Source organism: Ambystoma mexicanum, chromosome 3q, assembly GCF_040938575.1.
Source record: "Ambystoma mexicanum isolate Mex_15411 chromosome 3q, UKY_AmexF1_1, whole genome shotgun sequence".
Classification (NCBI taxonomy): Eukaryota; Metazoa; Chordata; class Amphibia; order Caudata; family Ambystomatidae; genus Ambystoma; species Ambystoma mexicanum.
In genome coordinates, this window is record NC_090926.1 from 1249226409 (window position 1) to 1249248913 (window position 22505).

Sequence of the window (22505 nt, forward strand, 5' to 3'; positions counted from 1 at the left end):
CTGTTGATTCCACGCCTTCCTTGCATTGCACTGAGCTGTATTCCAGCGCCTGTTAGCTCTGGTCACTTGTGTCGTTCTTACTGTTGATTCCACGCCTTCCTTGCATTGCACTGAGCTGTATTCCAGCGCCTGTTAGCTCTGGTCACTTGTGTCGTTCTTACTGTTGATTCCAATCCTTCCTTGCACTGAGCTGTATTCCAGCGCCTGTTAGCTCGGGTCACTTGTGTCGTTCTTACTGTTGATTCCACGCCTTCCTTGCATTGCACTGAGCTGTATTCCAGCGCCTGTTAGCTCTGGTCACTTGTGTCGTTCTTACTGTTGATTCCACGCCTTCCTTGCATTGCACTGAGCTGTATTCCAGCGCCTGTTAGCTCTGGTCACTTGTGTCGTTCTTAATGTTGATTCCAATCCTTCCTTGCACTGAGCTGTATTCCAGCGCCTGTTAGCTCGGGTCACTTGTGTCGTTCTTACTGTTGATTCCACGCCTTCCTTGCCTTGCACTGAGCTGTATTCCAGCGCCTGTTAGCTCTGGCCACTTGTGTCGTCCTTACTGTTGATTCCACGCCTTCCTTGCATTGCAGCTGTATTCCAGCGCCTGTTAGCTCTGGTCACTTGTGTCGTTCTTACTGTTGATTCCACGCCTTCCTTGCATTGCACTGAGCTGTATTCCAGCGCCTGTTAGCTCTGCTCACTTGTGTCGTTCTTACTGTTGATTCCACGCCTTCCTTGCATTGCACTGAGCTGTATTCCAACGCCTGTTACCTCGGGTCACTTGTGTCTTTCTTACTGTTGATTCCACGCCTTCCTTGCATTGCACTGAGCTGTATTCCAGCGCCTGTTAGCTCTGGTCACTTGTGTCGTTCTTACTGTTGATTCCACGCCTTCCTTGCATTGCACTGAGCTGTATTCCAGCGCCTGTTAGCTCTGGTCACTTGTGTCGTTCTTAATGTTGATTCCACGCCTTGCTTGCATTGCACTGAGCTGTATTCCAGCGTCTGTTAGCTCGGGTCACTTGTGTCGTTCTTACTGTTGATTCCACGCCTTCCTTGCATTGCACTGAGCTGTATTCCAGCGCCTGTTAGCTCTGGTCACTTGTGTCGTTCTTACTGTTGATTCCACGCCTTCCTTGCATTGATTCCACGCCTTCCTTGCATTGATTCCACGCCTTCCTCTGGTCACTTGTGTCATTCTTACTGTTGATTCCACGCCTTCTTTGCATTGCACTGAGCTGTATTCCAGCGCCTGTTATCTCTGGTCACTTGTGTCATTCTTACTGTTGATTCCACGCCTTCCTTGCATTGCACTGAGCTGTATTCCAGCGCCTGTTAGCTCTGGTCACTTGTGTCGTTCTTACTGTTGATTCCACGCCTTCCTTGCATTGCACTGAGCTGTATTCCAGCGCCTGTTAGCTCTGGTCACTTGTGTCGTTCTTACTGTTGATTCCACGCCTTCCTTGCATTGCAGCTGTATTCCAGCGCCTGTTAGCTCTGGTCACTTGTGTCGTTCTTACTGTTGATTCCACGCCTTCCTTGCATTGCAGCTGTATTCCAGCGCTTGTTAGCTCTGGTCACTTGTGTCGTTCTTACTGTTGATTCCACGCCTTCCTTGCATTGCACTGAGCTGTATTCCAGCGCCTTTTAGCTCTGGTCACTTGTGTCATTCTTACTGTTGATTCCACGCCTTCCTTGCATTGCACTGAGCTGTATTCCAGCACCTGTTAGCTTTGGTCACTTGTGTCGTTCTTACTGTTGATTCCACGCCTTCCTTGCATTGCACTGAGCTGTATTCCAGCGCCTGTTAGCTCTGGTCACTTGTGTCGTTCTTACTGTTGATTCCACGCCTTCCTTTACTTGCACTGAGCTGTATTCCAGCGCCTGTTAGCTCTGGTCACTTGTGTCGTTCTTACTGTTGATTCCACGCCTTCCTTGCCCTGCACTGAGCTGTATTCCAGCGCCTGTTAGTTCTGGTCACTTGTGTCGTTCTTACTGTTGATTCACACCTTCCTTGCCTTGCACTGAGCTGTATTCCAGCGCCTGTTAGCTCTGGTCACTTGTGTCGTTCTTACTGTTGATTCCACGCCTTCCTTGCCTTGCACTGAGCTGTATTCCAGCGCCTGTTAGCTCTGGTCACTTGTGTTGTTCTTACTGTTGATTCCACGCCTTCCTTGCATTGCACTGAGCTGTATTCCAGCGCCTGTTAGCTCTGGTCACTTGTGTCGTTCTTACTGTTGATTCCACGCCTTCCTTGCATTGTAGCTGTATTCCAGCGCCTGTTAGCTCTGGTCACTTGTGTCGTTCTTACTGTTGATTCCACGCCTTCCTTGCATTGCAGCTGTATTCCAGCGCCTGTTAGCTCTGGTCACTTGTGTCGTTCTTACTGTTGATTCCACGCCTTCCTTGCATTGCAGCTGTATTCCAGCGCCTGTTAGCTCTGGCCACTTGTGTCGTTCTTACTGTTGATTCCACGCCTTCCTTGCATTGCACTGAGCTGTATTCCAGCACCTGTTAGCTCTGGTCACTTGTGTCGTTCTTACTGTTGATTCCACGCCTTCCTTGCATTGCACTGAGCTGTATTCCAGCGCCTGTTAGCTCTGGTCACTTGTGTCGTTCTTACTGTTGATTCCACGCCTTCCTTGCATTGCACTGAGCTGTATTCCAGCGCCTGTTAGCTCTGGTCACTTGTGTCATTCTTACTGTTGATTCCACACCTTCCTTGCATTGCACTGAGCTGTATTCCAGCGCCTGTTAGCTCTGGTCACTTGTGTCGTTCTTACTGTTGATTCCACGCCTTCCTTGCACTGAGCTGTATTCCAGCGCCTGTTAGCTCTGGTCACTTGTGTCGTTCTTACTGTTGATTCCACGCCTTCCTTGCATTGCACTGAGCTGTATTCCAGCACCTGTTAGCTCTGGTCACTTGTGTCGTTCTTACTGTTGATTCCAATCCTTCCTTGCACTGAGCTGTATTCCAGCGCCTGTTAGCTCGGGTCACTTGTGTCGTTCTTACTGTTGATTCCACGCCTTCCTTGCCTTGCACTGAGCTGTATTCCAGCGCCTGTTAGCTCTGGCCACTTGTGTAGTCCTTACTGTTGATTCCACGCCTTCCTTGCATTGCAGCTGTATTCCAGCGCCTGTTAGCTCTGGTCACTTGTGTCGTTCTTACTGTTGATTCCACGCCTTCCTTGCATTGCACTGAGCTGTATTCCAGCGCCTGTTAGCTCTGGTCACTTGTGTCGTTCTTACTGTTGATTCCACACTTTCCTTGCATTGCACTGAGCTGTATTCCAATGCCTGTTACCTCGGGTCACTTGTGTCTTTCTTACTGTTGATTCCACGCCTTCCTTGCATTGGACTGAGCTGTATTCCAGCGCCTGTTAGCTCTGGTCACTTGTGTCGTTCTTACTGTTGATTCCACGCCTTCCTTGCATTGCACTGAGCTGTATTCCAGCGCCTGTTAGCTCTGGTCACTTGTGTCGTTCTTAATGTTGATTCCACGCCTTGCTTGCATTGCACTGAGCTGTATTCCAGCGTCTGTTAGCTCGGGTCACTTGTGTCGTTCTTACTGTTGATTCCACGCCTTCCTTGCATTGCACTGAGCTGTATTCCAGCGCCTGTTAGCTCTGGTCACTTGTGTCGTTCTTACTGTTGATTCCACGCCTTCCTTGCATTGTAGCTGTATTCCAGCGCCTGTTAGCTCTGGTCACTTGTGTCGTTCTTACTGTTGATTCCACGCCTTCCTTGCATTGCAGCTGTATTCCAGCGCCTGTTAGCTCTGGTCACTTGTGTCGTTCTTACTGTTGATTCCACGCCTTCCTTGCATTGCAGCTGTATTCCAGCGCCTGTTAGCTCTGGCCACTTGTGTCGTTCTTACTGTTGATTCCACGCCTTCCTTGCATTGCACTGAGCTGTATTCCAGCACCTGTTAGCTCTGGTCACTTGTGTCGTTCTTACTGTTGATTCCACGCCTTCCTTGCATTGCACTGAGCTGTATTCCAGCGCCTGTTAGCTCTGGTCACTTGTGTCGTTCTTACTGTTGATTCCACGCCTTCCTTGCATTGCACTGAGCTGTATTCCAGCGCCTGTTAGCTCTGGTCACTTGTGTCGTTCTTACTGTTGATTCCACACCTTCCTTGCATTGCACTGAGCTGTATTCCAGCGCCTGTTAGCTCTGGTCACTTGTGTCGTTCTTACTGTTGATTCCACGCCTTCCTTGCACTGAGCTGTATTCCAGCGCCTGTTAGCTCTGGTCACTTGTGTCGTTCTTACTGTTGATTCCACGCCTTCCTTGCATTGCACTGAGCTGTATTCCAGCGCCTGTTAGCTCTGGTCACTTGTGTCGTTCTTACTGTTGATTCCAATCCTTCCTTGCACTGAGCTGTATTCCAGCGCCTGTTAGCTCGGGTCACTTGTGTCGTTCTTACTGTTGATTCCACGCCTTCCTTGCCTTGCACTGAGCTGTATTCCAGCGCCTGTTAGCTCTGGCCACTTGTGTAGTCCTTACTGTTGATTCCACGCCTTCCTTGCATTGCAGCTGTATTCCAGCGCCTGTTAGCTCTGGTCACTTGTGTCGTTCTTACTGTTGATTCCACGCCTTCCTTGCATTGCACTGAGCTGTATTCCAGCGCCTGTTAGCTCTGGTCACTTGTGTCGTTCTTACTGTTGATTCCACGCTTTCCTTGCATTGCACTGAGCTGTATTCCAACGCCTGTTACCTCGGGTCACTTGTGTCTTTCTTACTGTTGATTCCACGCCTTCCTTGCATTGCACTGAGCTGTATTCCAGCGCCTGTTAGCTCTGGTCACTTGTGTCGTTCTTACTGTTGATTCCACGCCTTCCTTGCATTGCACTGAGCTGTATTCCAGCGCCTGTTAGCTCTGGTCACTTGTGTCGTTCTTAATGTTGATTCCACGCCTTGCTTGCATTGCACTGAGCTGTATTCCAGCGTCTGTTAGCTCGGGTCACTTGTGTCGTTCTTACTGTTGATTCCACGCCTTCCTTGCATTGCACTGAGCTGTATTCCAGCGCCTGTTAGCTCTGGTCACTTGTGTCGTTCTTACTGTTGATTCCACGCCTTCCTTGCATTGATTCCACGCCTTCCGTGCATTGATTCCACGCCTTCCTCTGGTCACTTGTGTCATTCTTACTGTTGATTCCACGCCTTCCTTGCATTGCACTGAGCTGTATTCCAGCGCCTGTTATCTCAGGTCACTTGTGTCGTTCTTACTGTTGATTCCACGCCTTCCTTGCATTGCACTGAGCTGTATTCCAGCGCCTGTTAGCTCTGGTCACTTGTGTCATTCTTACTGTTGATTCCACGCCTTCCTTGCATTGCACTGAGCTGTATTCCAGCGCCTGTTAGCTCTGGTCACTTGTGTCGTTCTTACTGTTGATTCCACGCCTTCCTTGCATTGCAGCTGTATTCCAGCGCCTGTTAGCTCTGGTCACTTGTGTCGTTCTTACTGTTGATTCCACGCCTTCCTTGCATTGCAGCTGTATTCCAGCGCTTGTTAGCTCTGGTCACTTGTGTCGTTCTTACTGTTGATTCCACGCCTTCCTTGCATTGCACTGAGCTGTATTCCAGCGCCTTTTAGCTCTGGTCACTTGTGTCATTCTTACTGTTGATTCCACGCCTTCCTTGCATTGCACTGAGCTGTATTCCAGCACCTGTTAGCTCTGGTCACTTGTGTCGTTCTTACTGTTGATTCCACGCCTTCCTTGCATTGCACTGAGCTGTATTCCAGCGCCTTTTAGCTCTGGTCACTTGTGTCGTTCTTACTGTTGATTCCACGCCTTCCTTGCCTTGCACTGAGCTGTATTCCAGCGCCTGTTAGCTCTGGTCACTTGTGTCGTTCTTACTGTTGATTCCACGCCTTCCTTGCCCTGCACTGAGCTGTATTCCAGCGCCTGTTAGTTCTGGTCACTTGTGTCGTTCTTACTGTTGATTCCACGCCTTCCTTGCCTTGCACTGAGCTGTATTCCAGCGCCTGTTAGCTCTGGTCACTTGTGTCGTTCTTACTGTTGATTCCACGCCTTCCTTGCCTTGCACTGAGCTGTATTCCAGCGCCCGTTAGCTCTGGTCACTTGTGTCGTTCTTACTGTTGATTCCACGCCTTTCTTGCATTGCACTGAGCTGTATTCCAGCGCCCGTTAGCTCTGGTCACTTGTGTCGTTCTTACTGTTGATTCCACGCCTTCCTTGCATTGTAGCTGTATTCCAGCGCCTGTTAGCTCTGGTCACTTGTGTCGTTCTTACTGTTGATTCCACGCCTTCCTTGCATTGCAGCTGTATTCCAGCGCCTGTTAGCTCTGGTCACTTGTTTCGTTCTTACTGTTGATTCCACGCCTTCCTTGCATTGCAGCTGTATTCCAGCGCCTGTTAGCTCTGGTCACTTGTGTCGTTCTTACTGTTGATTCCACGCCTTCCTTGCATTGCACTGAGCTGTATTCCAGCACCTGTTAGCTCTGGTCACTTGTGTCGTTCTTACTGTTGATTCCACGCCTTCCTTGCATTGCAGCTGTATTCCAGCGCCTGTTAGCTCTCGTCACTTGTGTCGTTCTTACTGTTGATTCCACGCCTTCCTTGCATTGCAGCTGTATTCCAGCGCCTGTTAGCTCTGGTCACTTGTGTTGTTCTTACTGTTGATTCCACGCCTTCCTTGCATTGCATTGCAGCTGTCTTCCAGCGCCTGTTAGCTCTGGTCACTTGTGTCGTTCTTACTGTTGATTCCACGCCTTCCTTGCATTGCACTGAGCTGTATTCCAGCGCCTGTTAGCTCTGGTCACTTGTGTCATTCTTTATGTTGATTCCACGCCTTCCTTGCATTGCACTGAGCTGTATTCCAGCGCCTGTTAGCTCTGGTCACTTGTGTCGTTCTTACTGTTGATTCCACGCCTTCCATGCATTGCACTGAGTTGTATTCCAGCGCCTGTTAGCTCTGGTCACTTGTGTCGTTCTTACTGTTGATTCCACGCCTTCCTTGCATTGCACTGAGCTGTATTCCAGCGCCTGTTAGCTCTGGTCACTTGTGTCGTTCTTACTGTTGATTCCACGCCTTCCTTGCATTGCAATGAGCTGTATTCCAGCGCCTGTTAGCTCTGGTCACTTGTGTCGTTCTTACTGTTGATTCCACGCCTTCCTTGCACTAAGCTGTATTCCAGCGCCTGTTAGCTCTGGTCACTTGTGTTGTTCTTACTGTTGATTCCACGCCTTCCTTGCATTGCACTGAGCTGTATTCCAGCGCCTGTTAGCTCGGGTCACTTGTGTCGTTCTTACTGTTGATTCCACGCCTTCCCTGCATTGCACTGAGCTGTCCTCCAGCGCCTGTTAGCTCTGGTCACTTGTGTCATTCTTACTGTTGATTCCACGCCTTCCTTGCATTGCACTGAGCTGTATTCCAGCGCCTGTTAGCTCTGGTCACTTGTGTCGTTCTTACTGCTGATTCCACGCCTTCCTTGCATTGCACTGAGCTGTATTCCAGCGCCTGTTAGCTCTGGTCACTTGTGTCGTTCTTACTGCTGATTCCACGCCTTCCTTGCATTGCACTGAGCTGTATTCCAGCGCCTGTTAGCTCTGGTCACTTGTGTCGTTCTTACTGTTGATTCCACGCCTCCCTTGCATTGCACTGAGCTGTATTCCAGCGCCTGTTAGCTCTGGTCACTTGTGTCGTTCTTACTGTTGATTCCACGCCTCCCTTGCATTGCACTGAGCTGTATTCCAGCGCCTGTTAGCTCTGATCACTTGTGTCGTTCTTACTGTTGATTCCACGCCTCCCTTGCATTGCACTGAGCTGTATTCCAGCACCTGTTAGCTCTGGTCACTGGTGTCGTTCTTACTGTTGATTCCACGCCTTCCTTGCATTGCACTGAGCTGTATTCCAGCGCCTGTTAGCTCTGGTCACTTTGGTCACTTGTGTCGTTCTTACTGTTGATTCCACACCTTCCTTGCATTGCACTGAGCTGTATTCCAGCGCCTGTTAGCTCTGGTCACTTGTGTCGTTCTTACTGTTGATTCCACGCCTTCCTTGCATTGCACTGAGCTGTATTCCAGCGCCTGTTAGCTCTGGTTACTTGTGTCGTTCTTACTGTTGATTCCACGCCTTCCTTGCATTGCACTGAGCTGTATTCCAGCGCCTGTTAGCTCTGGTCACTTTGGTCACTTGTGTCGTTCTTACTGTTGATTCCACACCTTCCTTGCATGGCACTGAGCTGTATTCCAGCGCCTGTTAGCTCTGGTCACTTGTGTCGTTCTTACTGTTGATTCCACGCCTTCCTTGCATTGCACTGAGCTGTATTCCAGCGCCTGTTAGCTCTGGTCACTTTGGTCACTTGTGTCGTTCTTACTGTTGATTCCACGCCTTCCTTGCATTGCACTGAGCTGTATTCCAGCGCCTGTTAGCTCTGGTCACTTGTGTCGTTCTTACTGTTGATTCCACGCCTTCCTTGCATTGCACTGAGCTGTATTCCAGCGCCTGTTAGCTCTGGTCACTTTGGTCACTTGTGTCGTTCTTACTGTTGATTCCACGCCTTCCTTGCATTGCACTGAGCTGTATTCCAGCGCCTGTTAGCTCTGGTCACTTGTGTTGTTCTTACTGTTGATTCCACGCCTTCCTTGCATTGCACTGAGCTGTATTCCAGCGCCTGTTAGCTCGGGTCACTTGTGTCATTCTTACTGTTGATTCCACGCCTTCCTTGCATTGCACTGAGCTGTATTCCAGCGCCTGTTAGCTCTGGTCACTTGTGTCGTTCTTACTGTTGATTCCACGCCTTCCTTGCATTGCACTGAGCCGTATTCCAGCGCTTTGCATTGCACTGAGCTGTATTCCAGCACCTGTTCGCTCTGGTCACTTGTGTCGTTCTTACTGTTGATTCCACGCCTTCCTTGCATTGCACTGAGCCGTATTCCAGCGCCTGTTAGCTCTGGTCACTTGTGTCGTTCTTACTGTTGATTCCACGCCTTCCTTGCATTGCACTGAGCTGTATTCCAGCGCCTGTTAGCTCTGGTCACTTGTGTCGTTCTTACTGTTGATTCCACGCCTTCCTTGCATTGCACTGAGCTGTATTCCAGCGCCTGTTAGCTCTGGTCACTTTGGTCACTTGTGTCGTTGTTACTGTTGATTCCACGCCTTCCTTGCATTGCACTGAGCTGTATTCCAGCGCCTGTTAGCTCGGGTCACTTGTGTCGTTCTTACTGTTGATTCCACGCCTTCCTTGCATTGCACTGAGCTTTATTCCAGCGCCTGTTAGCTCTGGTCACTTGTGTCTTTCTTACTGTTGATTCCACGCCTTCCTTGCATTGCACTGAGCCGTATTCCAGCGCCTTGCATTGCACTGAGCTGTATTCCAGCACCTGTTAGCTCTGGTCACTTGTGTCGTTCTTACTGTTGATTCCACGCCTTCCTTGCATTGCACTGAGCCGTATTCCAGCGCCTGATAGCTCTGGTCACTTGTGTCGTTCTTACTGTTGATTCCACGCCTTCCTTGCATTGCACTGAGCTGTATTCCAGCACCTGTTAGCTCTGGTCACTTGTGTCGTTCTTACTGTTGATTCCACGCCTTCCTTGCATTGCACTGAGCTGTATTCCAGCGCCTGTTAGCTCTGGTCACTTGTGTCGTTCTTACTGTTGATTCCACGCCTTCCTTGCATTGCACTGAGCTGTATTCCAGCGCCTGTTAGCTCTGGTCACTTGTGTCGTTCTTACTGTTGATTCCACGCCTTCCTTGAATTGCAGCTGTATTCCAGCGCCTGTTAGCTCTGGTCACTTGTGTCGTTCTTACTGTTGATTCCACGCCTTCCTTGCATTGCACTGAGCTGTATTCCAGCGCCGGTTAGCTCTGGTCACTTGTGTCGTTCTTACTGTTGATTCCTCGCCTTCCTTGCATTTCACTGAGCTATATTCCAGCGCCTGTTAGCTCTGGTCACTTGTGTCGTTCTTACTGTTGATTCCACGCCTTCCTTGCATTGCACTGAGCTGTATTCCAGCGCCTGTTAGCTCTGGTCACTTGTGTCGTTCTTACTGTTGATTCCACGCATTCCTTGCATTGCACTGAGCTGTATTCCAGCGCCTGTTAGCTCTGGTCACTTGTGTCGTTCTTACTGTTGATTCCACGCCTTCCTTGCATTGCACTGAGCTGTATTCCAGCGCCTGTTAGCTCGGGTCACTTGTGTCGTTCTTACTGTTGATTCCATGCCTTCCTTGCATTGCAGCTGTATTCCAGCGCCTGTTAGCTCTGGTCACTTGTATCGTTCTTACTGTTGATTCCACGCCTTCCTTGAATTGCACTGAGCTGTATTCCAGCGCCTGTTAGCTCGGGTCACTTGTGTCGTTCTTACTGTTGATTCCACGCCTTCCTTGCATTGCACTGAGCTGTATTCCAGCGCCTGTTAGCTCGGGTCACTTGTGTCGTTCTTACTGTTGATTCCACGCCTTCCTTGCATTGCACTGAGCTGTATTCCAGCGCCTGTTAGCTCTGGTCACTTGTGTCGTTCTTACTGTTGATTCCACGCCTTCCTTGCATTGCACTGAGCTGTATTCCAGCGCCTGTTAGCTCTGGTCACTTGTGTCGTTCATACTGTTGATTCCACGCCTTCCTTGCATTGCACTGAGCTGTCCTCCAGCGCCTGTTAGCTCTGGTCACTTGTGTCGTTCTTACTGTTGATTCCACGCCTTCCTTGCATTGCACTGAGCTGTCCTCCAGCGCCTGTTAGCTCTGGTCACTTGTGTCGTTCTTACTGTTGATTCCATGCCTTCCTTGCATTGCAGCTGTATTCCAGCGCCTGTTAGCTCTGGTCGCTTGTGTCGTTCTTACTGTTGATTCCACACCTTCCTTGCATTGCACTGAGCTATATTCCAGCGCCTGTTAGCTCTGGTCACTTGTGTCGTTCTTACTGTTGATTCCACGCCTTCCTTGCATTGCACTGAGCTGTATTCCAGCGCCTGTTAGCTCTGGTCACTTGTGTCGTACTTACTGTTGATTCCACGCCTTCCTTGCCTTGCACTGAGCTGTATTCCAGCGCCTGTTAGCTCTGGTCCCTTGTGTCATTCTTAGTGTTGATTCCACGCCTTCCTTGCCTTGCACTGAGCTGTATTCCAGCGCCTGTTAGCTCTGGTCACTTGTGTCGTTCTTAGTGTTGATTCCACGCCTTCCTTGCCTTGCACTGAGCTGTATTCCAGCGCCTGTTAGCTCTGGTCACTTGTGTCGTTCTTACTGTTGATTCCACGCCTTCCTTGCCTTGCACTGAGCTGTATTCCAGCGCCTGTTAGCTCTGGTCACTTGTGTCGTTCTTACTGTTGATTCCACGCCTTCCTTGCCTTGCACTGAGCTGTATTCCAGCGCCTGTTAGCTCTGGTCACTTGTGTCGTTCTTACTGTTAATTCCACGCCTTCCTTGCCTTGCACTGAGCTGTATTCCAGCGCCTGTTAGCTCTGGTCACTTGTGTCGTTCTTACTGTTGATTCCACGCCTTCCTTGCCTTGCACTGAGCTGTATTCCAGCGCCTGTTAGCTCTGGTCACTTGTGTCGTTCTTACTGTTGATTCCACGCCTTCCTTGCCTTGCACTGAGCTGTATTCCAGCGCCTGTTAGCTCTGGTCACTTGTGTCGTTCTTACTGTTGATTCCAGGCCTTCCTTGCATTGCACTGAGCTGTATTCCAGCGCCTGTTAGCTCGGGTCACTTGTGTCGTTCTTACTGTTGATTCCAGGCCTTCCTTGCATTGCACTGAGCTGTATTCCAGCGCCTGTTAGCTCGGGTCACTTGTGTCGTTCTTACTGTTGATTCCAGGCCTTCCTTGCATTGCACTAAGCTGTATTCCAGCGCCTGTTAGCTCTGGTCACTTGTGTCGTTCTTAGTGTTGATTCCACGCCTTCCTTGCTTTGCAGCTGTATTCCAGCGCCTGTTAGCTCTGGTCACTTGTGTCGTTCTTACTGTTGATTCCACGCCTTCCTTGCATTGCACTGAGCTGTATTCCAGCGCCTGTTAGCTCTGGTCACTTGTGTCGTTCTTACTGTTGATTCCACGCCTTCCTTGCATTGCACTGAGCTGTATTCCAGCGCCTGTTAGCTCTGGTCACTTGTGTCGTTCTTACTGTTGATTCCACGCCTTCCTTGCATTGCACTGAGCTGTATTCCAGCGCCTGTTACCTCTGGTCACTTGTGTCGTTCTTACTGTTGATTCCACGCCTTCCTTGCATTGCACTGAGCTGTATTCCAGCGCCTGTTAGCTCTGGTCACTTGTGTCGTTCTTACTGTTGATTCCACGCCTTCCTTGCATTGCACTGAGCTGTATTCCAGCGCCTGTTAGCTCTGGTCACTTGTGTGGTTCTTACTGTTGATTCCACGCCTTCCTTGCATTGCACTGAGCTGTATTCCAGCGCCTGTTAGCTCTGGTCACTTGTGTCGTTCTTACTGTTGATTCCACGCCTTCCTTGCATTGCACTGAGCTGTATTCCAGCGCCTGTTAGCTCTGGTCACTTGTGTCGTTCTTACTGTTGATTCCAATCCTTCCTTGCACTGAGCTGTATTCCAGCGCCTGTTAGCTCGGGTCACTTGTGTCGTTCTTACTGTTGATTCCACGCCTTCCTTGCATTGCACTGAGCTGTATTCCAGCGCCTGTTAGCTCTGGTCACTTGTGTCGTTCTTACTGTTGATTCCACGCCTTCCTTGCATTGCACTGAGCTGTATTCCAGCGCCTGTTAGCTCTGGTCACTTGTGTCGTTCTTACTGTTGATTCCAATCCTTCCTTGCACTGAGCTGTATTCCAGCGCCTGTTAGCTCGGGTCACTTGTGTCGTTCTTACTGTTGATTCCACGCCTTCCTTGCCTTGCACTGAGCTGTATTCCAGCGCCTGTTAGCTCTGGCCACTTGTGTCGTCCTTACTGTTGATTCCACGCCTTCCTTGCATTGCAGCTGTATTCCAGCGCCTGTTAGCTCTGGTGACTTGTGTCGTTCTTACTGTTGATTCCACGCCTTCCTTGCATTGCACTGAGCTGTATTCCAGCGCCTGTTAGCTCTGGTCACTTGTGTCGTTCTTACTGTTGATTCCACGCCTTCCTTGCATTGCACTGAGCTGTATTCCAACGCCTGTTACCTCGGGTCACTTGTGTCTTTCTTACTGTTGATTCCACGCCTTCCTTGCATTGCACTGAGCTGTATTCCAGCGCCTGTTAGCTCTGGTCACTTGTGTCATTCTTACTGTTGATTCCACGCCTTCCTTGCATTGCACTGAGCTGTATTCCAGCGCCTGTTAGCTCTGGTCACTTGTGTCGTTCTTAATGTTGATTCCACGCCTTGCTTGCATTGCACTGAGCTGTATTCCAGCGTCTGTTAGCTCGGGTCACTTGTGTCGTTCTTACTGTTGATTCCACGCCTTCCTTGCATTGCACTGAGCTGTATTCCAGCGCCTGTTAGCTCTGGTCACTTGTGTCGTTCTTACTGTTGATTCCACGCCTTCCTTGCATTGATTCCACGCCTTCCTTGCATTGATTCCACGCCTTCCTCTGGTCACTTGTGTCATTCTTACTGTTGATTCCACGCCTTCCTTGCATTGCACTGAGCTGTATTCCAGCGCCTGTTATCTCTGGTCACTTGTGTCATTCTTACTGTTGATTCCACGCCTTCCTTGCATTGCACTGAGCTGTATTCCAGCGCCTGTTAGCTCTGGTCACTTGTGTCGTTCTTACTGTTGATTCCACGCCTTCCTTGCATTGCACTGAGCTGTATTCCAGCGCCTGTTAGCTCTGGTCACTTGTGTCGTTCTTACTGTTGATTCCACGCCTTCCTTGCATTGCAGCTGTATTCCAGCGCCTGTTAGCTCTGGTCACTTGTGTCGTTCTTACTGTTGATTCCACGCCTTCCTTGCATTGCAGCTGTATTCCAGCGCTTGTTAGCTCTGGTCACTTGTGTCGTTCTTACTGTTGATTCCACGCCTTCCTTGCATTGCACTGAGCTGTATTCCAGCGCCTTTTAGCTCTGGTCACTTGTGTCATTCTTACTGTTGATTCCACGCCTTCCTTGCATTGCACTGAGCTGTATTCCAGCACCTGTTAGCTCTGGTCACTTGTGTCGTTCTTACTGTTGATTCCACGCCTTCCTTGCATTGCACTGAGCTGTATTCCAGCGCCTGTTAGCTCTGGTCACTTGTGTCGTTCTTACTGTTGATTCCACGCCTTCCTTGCCTTGCACTGAGCTGTATTCCAGCGCCTGTTAGCTCTGGTCACTTGTGTCGTTCTTACTGTTGATTCCACGCCTTCCTTGCCCTGCACTGAGCTGTATTCCAGCGCCTGTTAGTTCTGGTCACTTGTGTCGTTCTTACTGTTGATTCCACACCTTCCTTGCCTTGCACTGAGCTGTATTCCAGCGCCTGTTAGCTCTGGTCACTTGTGTCGTTCTTACTGTTGATTCCACGCCTTCCTTGCCTTGCACTGAGCTGTATTCCAGCGCCTGTTAGCTCTGGTCACTTGTGTCGTTCTTACTGTTGATTCCACGCCTTCCTTGCATTGCACTGAGCTGTATTCCAGCGCCTGTTAGCTCTGGTCACTTGTGTCGTTCTTACTGTTGATTCCACGCCTTCCTTGCATTGTAGCTGTATTCCAGCGCCTGTTAGCTCTGGTCACTTGTGTCGTTCTTACTGTTGATTCCACGCCTTCCTTGCATTGCAGCTGTATTCCAGCGCCTGTTAGCTCTGGTCACTTGTGTCGTTCTTACTGTTGATTCCACGCCTTCCTTGCATTGCAGCTGTATTCCAGCGCCTGTTAGCTCTGGCCACTTGTGTCGTTCTTACTGTTGATTCCACGCCTTCCTTGCATTGCACTGAGCTGTATTCCAGCACCTGTTAGCTCTGGTCACTTGTGTCGTTCTTACTGTTGATTCCACGCCTTCCTTGCATTGCAGCTGTATTCCAGCGCCTGTTAGCTCTGGTCACTTGTGTCGTTCTTACTGTTGATTCCACGCCTTCCTTGCATTGCAGCTGTATTCCAGCGCCTGTTAGCTCTGGTCACTTGTGTTGTTCTTACTGTTGATTCCACGCCTTCCTTGCATTGCATTGCAGCTGTCTTCCAGCGCCTGTTAGCTCTGGTCACTTGTGTCATTCTTACTGTTGATTCCACGCCTTCCTTGCATTGCACTGAGCTGTATTCCAGCGCCTGTTAGCTCTGGTCACTTGTGTCATTCTTACTGTTGATTCCACGCCTTCTTTGCATTGCACTGAGCTGTATTCCAGCGCATGTTAGCTCTGGTCACTTGTGTCGTTCTTACTGTTGATTCCACGCCTTCCATGCATTGCACTGAGTTGTATTCCAGCGCCTGTTAGCTCTGGTCACTTGTGTCGTTTTTACTGTTGATTCCACGCCTTCCTTGCATTGCACTGAGCTGTATTCCAGCGCCTGTTAGCTCTGGTCACTTGTGTCGTTCTTACTGTTGATTCCACGCCTTCCTTGCATTGCAATGAGCTGTATTCCAGCGCCTGTTAGCTCTGGTCACTTGTGTCGTTCTTACTGTTGATTCCACGCCTTCCTTGCACTGAGCTGTATTCCAGCGCCTGTTAGCTCTGGTCACTTGTGTCGTTCTTACTGTTGATTCCACGCCTTCCTTGCATTGCACTGAGCTGTATTCCAGCGCCTGTTAGCTCTGGTCACTTGTGTCGTTCTTACTGTTGATTCCACGCCTTCCTTGCATTGCACTGAGCTGTATTCCAGCGCCTGTTAGCTCTGGTCACTTGTGTCGTTCTTACTGTTGATTCCACGCCTTCCTTGCATTGCAGCTGTATTCCAGCGCCTGTTAGCTCTGGTCACTTGTGTCGTTCTTACTGTTGATTCCACGCCTTCCTTGCATTGCACTGAGCTGTATTCCAGCGCCTGTTAGCTCGGGTCACTTGTGTCGTTCTTACTGTTGATTCCACGCCTTCCTTGCATTGCACTGAGCTGTATTCCAGCGCCTGTTAGCTCGGGTCACTTGTGTCGTTCTTAGTGTTGATTCCACGCCTTCCTTGAATTGCACTGAGCTGTATTCCAGCGCCTGTTAGCTCGGGTCACTTGTGTCGTTCTTACTGTTGATTCCACGCCTTCCTTGCATTGCACTGAGCTGTATTCCAGCGCCTGTTAGCTCGGGTCACTTGTGTCGTTCTTACTGTTGATTCCACGCCTTCCTTGCATTGCACTGAGCTGTATTCCAGCGCCTGTTAGCTCTGGTCACTTGTGTCGTTCTTACTGTTGATTCCACGCCTTCCTTGCATTGCACTGAGCTGTATTCCAGCGCCTGTTAGCTCTGGTCACTTGTGTCATTCTTACTGTTGATTCCACACCTTCCTTGCATTGCACTGAGCTGTCCTCCAGCGCCTGTTAGCTCTGGTCACTTGTGTCGTTCTTACTGTTGATTCCACGCCTTCCTTGCATTGCACTGAGCTGTCCTCCAGCGCCTGTTAGCTCTGGTCACTTGTGTCATTCTTACTGTTGAGTCCACGCCTTCCTTGCATTGCACTGAGCTGTATTCCAGCGCCTGTTAGCTCTGGTCACTTGTGTCGTTCTTACTGCTGATTCCACGCCTTCCTTGCATTGCACTGAGCTGTATTCCAGCGCCTGTTAGCTCTGGTCACTTGTGTCGTTCTTACTGCTGATTCCACGCCTTCCTTGCATTGCACTGAGCTGTATTCCAGCGCCTGTTAGCTCTGGTCACTTGTGTCGTTCTTACTGTTGATTCCACGCCTCCCTTGCATTGCACTGAGCTGTATTCCAGCGCCTGTTAGCTCTGGTCACTTGTGTCGTTCTTACTGTTGATTCCACGCCTCCCTTGCATTGCACTGAGCTGTATTCCAGCGCCTGTTAGCTCTGATCACTTGTGTCGTTCTTACTGTTGATTCCACACCTCCCAAGCATTGCACTGAGCTGTATTCCAGCGCCTGTTAGCTCTGGTCACTTGTGTTGTTCTTACTGTTGATTCCACGCCTCCCTTACTTTGCACTGAGCTGTATTCCAGCGCCTGTTAGCTCTGGTCACTTGTGTCGTTCTTACTGTTGATTCCACGCCTCCCTTGCATTGCACTGAGCTGTATTCCAGCGCCTGTTAGCTCTGGTCACTTGTGTCGTTCTTACTGTTGATGCCACGCCTTCCTTGCATTGCAGCTGTATTCCAGCGCCTGTTAGCTCTGGTCACTTGTGTCGTTCTTACTGTTGATTCCACGCCTTCCTTGCATTGCAGCTGTATTCCAGCGCCTGTTAGCTCTGGTCGCTTGTGTCGTTCTTACTGTTGATTCCACGCCTTCCTTGCATTGCACTGAGCTGTATTCCAGCGCCTGTTAGCTCTGGTCACTTGTGTCGCTCTTACTGTTGATTCCACGCCTTCCTTGCATTGCACTGAGCTGTATTCCAGCGCCTGTTGGCTCTGGTCACTTGTGTCGTACTTACTGTTGATTACACGCCTTCCTTGCCTTGCACTGAGCTGTATTCCAGCGCCTGTTAGCTCTGGTCACTTGTGTCGTTCTTACTGTTGATTCCAGGCCTTCCTTGCCTTGCACTGAGCTGTATTCCAGCGCCTGTTAGCTCTGGTCACTTGTGTCGTTCTTAGTGTTGATTCCACGCCTTCCTTGCCTTGCACTGAGCTGTATTCCAGCGCCTGTTAGCTCTGGTCACTTGTGTCATTCTTACTGTTGATTCCACGCTTTCCTTGCCTTGCACTGAGCTGTATTCCAGTGCCTGTTAGCTCTGGTCACTTGTGTCGTTCTTACTGTTGATTCCACGCCTTCCTTGCCTTGCACTGAGCTGTATTCCAGCGCCTGTTAGCTCTGGTCACTTGTGTCGTTCTTACTGTTAATTCAACGCCTTCCTTGCCTTGCACTGAGCTGTATTCCAGCGCCTGTTAGCTCTGGTCACTTGTGGCGTTCTTACTGTTGATTCCACGCCTTCCTTGCCTTGCACTGAGCTGTATTCCAGCATCTGTTAGCTCTGGTCACTTGTGTCGTTCTTACTGTTGATTCCAGGCCTTCCTTGCATTGCACTGAGCTGTATTCCAGCGCCTGTTAGCTCGGGTCACTTGTGTCGTTCTTACTGTTGATTCCAGGCCTTCCTTACATTGCACTGAGCTGTATTCCAGCGCCTGTTAGCTCGGGTCACTTGTGTCGTTCTTACTGTTGATTCCAGGCCTTCCTTGCATTGCACTGAACTGTATTCCAGCGCCTGTTAGCTTGGGTCACTTGTGTCGTTCTTACTGTTGATTCCAGGCCTTCCTTGCCTTGCACTGAGCTGTATTCCAGCGCCTGTTAGCTCTGGTCACTTGTGTCGTTCTTACTGTTGATTCCACGCCTTCCTTGCATTGCACTGAGCTGTATTCCAGCGCCTGTTAGCTCTGGTCACTTGTGTCGTTCTTACTGTTGATTCCACGCCTTCCTTGCATTGCACTGAGCTGTATTCCAGCGCCTGTTAGCTCTGGTCACTTGTGTCGTTCTTACTGTTGATTCCACGCCTTCCTTGCATTGCACTGAGCTGTATTCCAGCGCCTGTTAGCTCTGGCCACTTGTGTCGTCCTTACTGTTGATTCCACGCCTTCCTTGCATTGCAGCTGTATTCCAGCGCCTGTTAGCTCTGGTCACTTGTGTCGTTCTTACTGTTGATTCCACGCCTTCCTTGCATTGCAGCTGTATTCCAGCGCCTGTTAGCTCTGGTCACTTGTGTGGTTCTTACTGTTGATTCCACGCCTTCCTTGCATTGCACTGAGCTGTATTCCAGCGCCTGTTAGCTCTGGTCACTTGTGTCGTTCTTACTGTTGATTCCACGCCTTCCTTGCATTGCACTGAGCTGTATTCCAACGCCTGTTAGCTCGGGTCACTTGTGTCTTTCTTACTGTTGATTCCACGCCTTCCTTGCATTGCACTGAGCTGTATTCCAGCGCCCGTTAGCTCTGGTCACTTGTGTCGTTCTTACTGTTGATTCCACGCCTTCCTTGCATTGCACTGAGCTGTATTCCAGCGCCCGTTAGCTCTGGTCACTTGTGTCGTTCTTAATGTTGATTCCACGCCTTGCTTGCATTGCACTGAGCTGTATTCCAGCGTCTGTTAGCTCGGGTCCCTTGTGTCGTTCTTACTGTTGATTCTACGCCTTCGTTGCATTGCACTGAGCTGTATTCCAGCGCCTGTTAGCTCGGGTCACTTGTGTCGTTCTTACTGTTGATTCCACGCCTTCCTTGCATTGCACTGAGCTGCATTCCAGCGCCTGTTAGCTCTGGTCACTTGTGTCGTTCTTACTGTTGATTCCACGCCTTCCTTGCATTGATTCCACGCCTTCCTTCCATTGATTCCACGCCTTCCTCTGGTCACTTGTGTCATTCTTACTGTTGATTCCACGCCTTCCTTGCATTGCACTGAGCTGTATTCCAGCGCCTGTTATCTCTGGTCACTTGTGTCGTTCTTACTGTTGATTCCACGCCTTCCTTGCATTGCACTGAGCTGTATTCCAGCGCCTGTTAGCTCTGGTCACTTGTGTCGTTCTTACTGTTGATTCCACGCCTTCCTTGCATTGCACTGAGCTGTATTCCAGCGCCTGTTAGCTCTGGTCACTTGTGTCGTTCTAACTGTTGATTCCACGCCTTCCTTGTATTGCAGCTGTATTCCAGCGCCTGTTAGCTCTGGTCACTTGTGTCGTTCTTACTGTTGATTCCACGCCTTCCTTGCATTGCAGCTGTATTCCAGCGCTTGTTAGCTCTGGTCACTTGTGTCGTTCTTACTGTTGATTCCACGCCTTCCTTGCATTGCACTGAGCTGTATTCCAGCGCCTGTTAGCTCTGGTCACTTGTGTCATTCTTACTGTTGATTCCACGCCTTCCTTGCATTGCACTGAGCTGTATTCCAGCGCCTGTTAGCTCTGGTCACTTGTGTCATTCTTACTGTTGATTCCACGCCTTCCTTGCATTGCACTGAGGTGTATTCCAGCGCCTGTTAGCTCTGGTCACTTGTGTCGTTCTTACTGTTGATTCCACGCCTTCCTTGCCCTGCACTGAGCTGTATTCCAGCACCTGTTAGTTCTGGTCACTTGTGTCGTTCTTACTGTTGATTCCACGCCTTCCTTGCCTTGCACTGAGCTGTATTCCAGCGCCTGTTAGCTCTCGTCACTTGTGTCGTTCTTACTGTTGATTCCACGCCTTCCTTGCATTGCACTGAGCTGTATTCCAGCGCCTGTTAGCTCTGGTCACTTGTGTCGTTCTTACTGTTGATTCCACACCTTCCTTGCATTGTAGCTGTATTCCAGCGCCTGTTAGCTCTGGTCACTTGTGTCGTTCTTACTGTTCCTCGCCTTCCTTGCATTGCAGCTGTATTCCAGCGCCTGTTAGCTCTGGTCACTTGTGTCGTTCTTACTGTTGATTCCACGCCTTCCTTGCATTGCAGCTGTATTCCAGCGCCTGTTAGCTCTGGTCACTTGTGTCGTTCTTACTGTTGATTCCACGCCTTCCTTGCATTGCACTGAGCTGTATTCCAGCACCTGTTAGCTCTGGTTACTTGTGTCGTGCTTACTGTTGATTCCACGCCTTCCTTGCATTGCAGCTGTATTCCAGCGCCTGTTAGCTCTGGTCACCTGTGTCGTTCTTACTGTTGATTCCACGCCTTCCTTGCATTGCAGCTGTATTCCAGCGCCTGTTAGCTCTGGTCACTTGTGTTGTTCTTACTGTTGATTTCACGCCTTCCTTGCATTGCATTGCAGCTGTCTTCCAGCGCCTGTTAGCTCTGGTCACTTGTGTCGTTCTTACTGTTGATTCCACGCCTTCCTTGCATTGCACTGAGCTGTATTCCAGCGCCTGTTAGCTCTGGTCACTTGTGTCATTCTTACTGTTGATTCCACGCCTTCCTTGCATTGCACTGAGCTGTATTCCAGCGCCTGTTAGCTCGGGTCACTTGTGTCATTCTTACTGTTGATTCCACGCCTTCCTTGCATTGCACTGAGCTGTATTCCAGCGCCTGTTAGCTCTGGTCACTTGTGTCGTTCTTACTGTTGATTCCACGCCTTCCTTGCACTGAGCTGTATTCCAGCGCCTGTTAGCTCTGGTCACTTGTGTCGTTCTTACTGTTGATTCCACGCCTTCCTTGCATTGCACTGAGCTGTATTCCAGCGCCTGTTAGCTCTGGTCACTTGTGTCGTTCTTACTGTTGATTCCACGCCTTCCTTGCATTGCACTGAGCTGTATTCCAGCGCCTGTTAGCTCTGGTCACTTGTGTCGTTCTTACTGTTGATTCCACGCCTTCCTTGCATTCCACTGAGCTGTATTCCAGCGCCTGTTAGCTCTGGTCACTTGTGTCATTCTTACTGTTGATTCCACGCCTTCCTTGCATTGCACTGAGCTGTATTCCAGCGCCTGTTAGCTCTGGTCACTTGTGTCGTTCTTACCGTTGATTCCACGCCTTCCTTGCGTTGCACTGAGCTGTATTCCAGCGCCTGTTAGCTCTGGTCACTTGTGTCGTTCTTACTGTTGATTCCACGCCTTCCTTACATTGCAGCGAGCTGTATTCCAGTGCCTGTTAGCTCGGGTCACTTGTGTCGTTCTTACTGTTGATTCCACGCCTTCCTTGCATTGCAGCGAGCTATATTCCAGCGCTTGTTAGCTCGGGTCACTTGTGTCGTTCTTACTGTTGATTCCACGCCTTCCTTGCATTGCACTGAGCTGTATTCCAGCGCTTGTTAGCTCGGGTCACTTGTGTCGTTCTTACTGTGGATTCCACGCCTTCCTTGCATTGCACTGAGCTGTATTCCAGCGCCTGTTAGCTCTGGTCACTTGTGTCGTTCTTACTGTTGATTCCACGCCTTCCTTGCATTGCACTGAGCTGTATTCCAGCGCCTGTTAGCCCTGGTCACTTGTGTCGTTCTTACTGTTAATTCCACACCTTCCTTGCATTGCACTGAGCTGTATTCCAGCGCCTGTTAGCTCTGGTCACTTGTGTCGTTCTTACTGTTGATTCCACACCTTCCTTACATTGCAGCTGTATTCTAGCGCCTGTTAGCACTGGTCATTTGTGTCGTTCTTACTGTTGATTCCACGCCTTCCTTGCATTGCACTGAGCTGTATTCCAGCGCCTGTTAGCTCTGGTCACTTGTGTCGTTCTTACTGTTGATTCCACGCCTTCCTTGCATTGCAGCTGTATTCCAGCGCCTGTTAGCTCTGGTCACTTGTGTCGTTCTTACTGTTGATTCCACGCCTTCCTTGCATTGCACTGAGCTGTATTCCAGCGCCTGTTAGCTCTGGTCACTTGTGTCGTTCTTACTGTTGATTCCACGCCTTCCTTGCATTGCACTGAGCTGTATTCCAGCGCCTGTTAGCTCTGGTCACTTGTGTCGTTCTTAGTGTTGATTCCACACCTTCCTTGCATTGCACTGAGCTGTATTCCAGCGCCTGTTAGCTCTGGTCACTTGTGTCGTTCTTACTGTTGATTCCACGCCTTCCTTGCACTGAGCTGTATTCCAGCGCCTGTTAGCTCTGGTCACTTGTGTCGTTCTTACTGTTGATTCCACGCCGTCCTTGCATTGCACTGAGCTGTATTCCAGCGCC